This window comes from Terrapene carolina, unplaced genomic scaffold, assembly GCF_002925995.2.
Source record: "Terrapene carolina triunguis isolate 2854851 unplaced genomic scaffold, T_m_triunguis-2.0 Scaffold67, whole genome shotgun sequence".
Taxonomy (NCBI): Eukaryota; Metazoa; Chordata; order Testudines; family Emydidae; genus Terrapene; species Terrapene triunguis.
This window is the reverse complement of record NW_020664418.1, coordinates 36866566-36870807: the sequence shown is the minus strand read 5'-3', so window position 1 is coordinate 36870807 and position 4242 is coordinate 36866566. Positions and strand designations below refer to the sequence as shown.

General features: G+C 44.8%; 1 protein-coding gene across 4 annotated transcripts in view; it reads left to right on the top strand.

Moving 5' to 3' along the window:
- ZFAND6 (zinc finger AN1-type containing 6) overlaps positions 1–4242 on the top strand; it is a 60165-nt gene that overhangs the window by 1114 nt on the left and 54809 nt on the right. The gene's annotated exons all lie outside the window — the stretch shown is intronic.

Genomic DNA, 4242 nt, shown 5'->3' with positions numbered 1-4242 from the left:
GGGCCCGGAGTGAGGGGGGGCGCCCTGACCGCAGAGGGGCGGGGGGCTCGGAGTGAGGGGGGCGCCCTGACCGCAGAGGGGCCCGGAGTGAGGAGAGGGGGAGTGAAGGGGGCCTCGCAGCAGGAGGACCCCGGGAAGAGTAAAGGGAGGCGAGGGGGTGGCTAAGGAGGGGCCCCCGTAGGGGAGTATGGGGGATACGGGGCAGGTGGTGCGCACCCCTCCCACATACAAACATAGGAAGTGAGTCTCACTCAAGGAAGCTGCTGTTGCCCCCACCCCAGTCCTGGATGTTTGTGTGGATGAGTCAGGTGAGCGTCCAGGAAGGAGCATCTGGCTGTGTGGCTCAGCCTCTAGGACTTCCTGTAATTTGTGGGGCACGGGGAGAGGGGGATCCATGTGACTCGGACTCAGCCCGTCAGGTACAGAGGGTTGAAGGCGTCAAAATTGAGTTCCACACAGTGTGTTGTATTTAATTGTGGTTTCTCCCTTTTTTGGGTTGTTTCTTCTCCCCCCCCCAACACTAATAGCGTGAAAGCCCAAGAGCAACCTTCTGAGAGTAGAATTTCTACTAGTGTCCTTCAGTGACAATTCCCCCTCCCTTGTTGTTACTCAACTTGTTTGCAGGTATGTTGGCTTCTACACTAGGGAGGCTGAATTTCAGAGGTGATAGGTTTCAGAGTGGTATCTGTATTAGTCTGTATCAGCAAAAACAAGGAGGAATCCTTGTGGCACCTTAGAGCCCAACAAATTTATTTGGGCATAAGCTTTCATGGGCTAGAACCCACTTCATCATAATAGTCCACTATAATTGAATTGTCTCGTTAGAATTGGTAAGGCAACCCCCATCTTTTCATGTACTCTATCTATCTATCTTCCTACTGTATTTTCCACTCCATGCATCTGATGAAGTAGGTTCTAGCCCATGAAAGCTTATGCCCAAATAAATTTGTTAGTCTCTAAGGTGCCACAAGTACTCTTCGTTGTTTTTTCAGAGGTGATGTGATTCCTCTGTTTTGTAGAGTGTTATGTGATCTTTCTGAACAAAAGGTGCTATATAGAGGTGGTCAGAATAGTTTGTCATGATTTATTTAACCAATCCAAGATGCATTTTTGAGAGAATTTTCCTAAATTGTTTTTTCAACCAGCTCTACTGCTATGTAAACACAGGGACTGCTGCTTCTGTTGTAAGTGTAAGGATTGAGTTTGTATGCCCGTGTATTTTTATACAGCAACCAGCACTCCATTCAGGGGTTAGGGCCTTAGGGACAGTACTATAATATAAATATTTACTACTAGGATGGCTTCAGTCCAGAACACCTGGCTGTTTGAGAGCACGTGGATGAATTTTTGCTTCCTGAACAACCTAAATTGTGGTACTAAGCTCCTAGTTGAACCAGTGTGTATGATTGACTTAGGATTTCATTTTAAAGTATTACATTTTTTCTAGTCTTTACACTTGTGAAAATAACCTTCCCAATGTAACCTTGATGAAGTGCTCTCTTTCCAGTCTCTGAAAAGCCTGAAATGCTAGGTGTGAGTGGTGTGAACATCCCCTTTTGTCTCAGTGGTTTGTTAACTCTGAAAGAATGACTTCCTACAGGTCAGCATTAATTATCTCACTGAACTGTTTTTACAGAAGCATGCAGCAAATGTATTTATGTAGTGGCAGATACTCACCAGGAGTGGTGGTGGCAGAAGCAGCTGCACCTCTTTTTCTCAGGGTTTATGAACGTTTACTACTAGATGTGTCTTGCACAGTTGCACTGTGGTCCTTTCCCTGACTCTTTGTCTGCACTTGTTCTGTGACTGAAATCTGTGCCCAAAAGGCCTGGGGGGAGTGGGTAGAGAAATTAGCTGGTGGGTTTTTTTTCCATTCTGCTGAAGGGTATATAATCTACTCTCAATTATTGTGTCAAACTTTTATTAACATTAGTGTATTGAGGGTAGTATATATCCCTAACTTTGTAGCCATGACCTTTAAAACTGAAATTTAGTCCTCTCCATTTCATCTAATTATTCCTTGTTATATCCTTTTGGTTCCACCTTAAATAATTCCTTTCTTGGTGTGTTTACACTCTTTGAATTGTAGATGGTTAATCATACTCTCATTCCCTTAGATGATCAGCAGAGTTATATGTATCTAGTCCTAAACTTTCTTTAATTTCTTAACCGTTTCCTCCAGCCTCCTTGATAACTTTTATCACGGCTCTTTGAAGTCTCTCTAATCTATTGATATCTTTCTGGTATTGAGGTACATAAAAATGTACTTTGCACTAGAAATAGTCTCCAATGTGTCATATAGAAGGGGACGGTCCCCTTCTATCTAGTCCAGGGGTTCTCAAACTTCATTGCACTGCGACTCCCTTCTGACAACAAAAATTACTACATGATCCGGGGAGGGGGGGAAACGAAGCCTGAGCCCGCCCGAGGCCTGCCACCCTGGGTGGAGGGGCGTGTGGGGCCAGAACCTGCTGCCCTTGGCAGGGAGCCAAAGCTGAAATCCCAGGGCTTCCGTCCCAGGCAGGGGGCCCTGTAACCTGAGCCCTGCCAGCCAGGGCTGAAGCCCTCAGGCTTCGGCCCCTGGCAGTGGGGCTCAGGATTCAGCTTCAGCCTGGACCCCAGTAAGTCTTAAACCAGCCCTGGCAACCCCGTTAAAACGGGGTGGTGGCCCACTTTCGGGGCCCGACCCACAGTTTGAGAACCCCTGATCTGCCTTTTTGTTCTGCCCAAAGTGTCATTGTGTGGTGTGTGTATAGTGTTTTGGGGTTTTTTGCTATACACCGCTACCTCGATATAACGCGACCCGATATAACACAAATTTGGATATAACGCGGTAAAGCAGTGGTCGGGGGAGGGGGGGTGCGGGGCTGCGCACTCCGGTGGATCAAAGCAAGTTCAATATAACGCGGTTTCACCTATAACGCGGTAAGATTTTTTGGCTCCCAAGGACAGCATTATATCGAGGTAGAGGTGTATATCACTGCAAGCTTATATCTGATTTGATATTTACTACTGCCCCTCTATCACTTTTGGTGTGATTTCTTTTCAGGTGTCCCCTTCACTACTGAATAGTTGTGATTTTTTTTTTTTTTCCCCTCCAACTTTCCTTACTTTTTTTTTTTTAGAGAAAACCCAAACTATTTCCTGCATGTATTTGTTATGTCTTCAGGTCCCTTTGTATTATTTTTTTTGTCTTCATAAGTAATTCGTTTGGTATATTATACATATGGAAAGTGGCTTCTGGTTTGTCATATTGTTTTGCTCTTATAACTCAAGTGGTTTGTGTTTGAAAATATAAGAACTTACAGTAGTTATAAATTCAACATCTGACTACCTTAAACTCGAACTGTCTACACAAAACCCCATACAAATAACTTACCACTCTCTTTTTAAAGTTATCAGTAGATGACAAATATTAACACAAGCTGCTGAGAAGTTACTATGGTTACTGATTAGGGTACCTCCTGTTCCTGTGAAAATGTGTGCTTTTTTGTAGCAACTATATTAATCACTTCTCTTTAAAGAATCGTAAGTACACTTGGCAGCTAATTGGGATAAAGTTATATGCACCTGGATCTTGAGTAGCCTTTCTGAATCAGATGTTGAACAAATTTTGGCTTGTTCTATATAGCCTTACTGGACATGCTTATTTCAGTTTAGCGAAAAGGGCAAACATTGATATATACATATTCTTAGGCCTTACATATTGAATTCAGCATGCTCAACCATACTGTAGGATGCTGCTGTCCCATCTGAGCGAGATGGCTGATGTCAAGGAAATGGTCTGGATCCTTCCACAGGGGCTGTAGCCAAAAGGTATGATGTCTACCACCAGAGCTTTCACCTGTATAGTTCTATAATAGACACTACTCTTTCCTGGTCTTATTGAATATCATAACCCTTGGGAGTGATTGAGACTTCTTGAAGCTACAGTTGTCAGAAAGATGTAGCCAATACTCAACTGTTTATCCTTCACGAAATCTCTGTCACCCAGGTATCCCAGCATCTGGGTGAAAAACTGGCTGAAGCTACTCTGTCCTGTTTTATGCTTCTAGGCAGGGCCGGCTCCAGGCACCAGCTTACCAAGCAGGTGCTTGGGGCGGCCACTTCGGAGAGGGGCGGCACGTCCAGCTGTTCGGCGGCAATTCGGCGGATGGTCCCTCACTTCTGCTCGGAGCGAAGGACCTCCCGCTGAATTGCCGCCGCAGATCGCGATCGCGGATTTTTTTTTTTTTTTTTTTT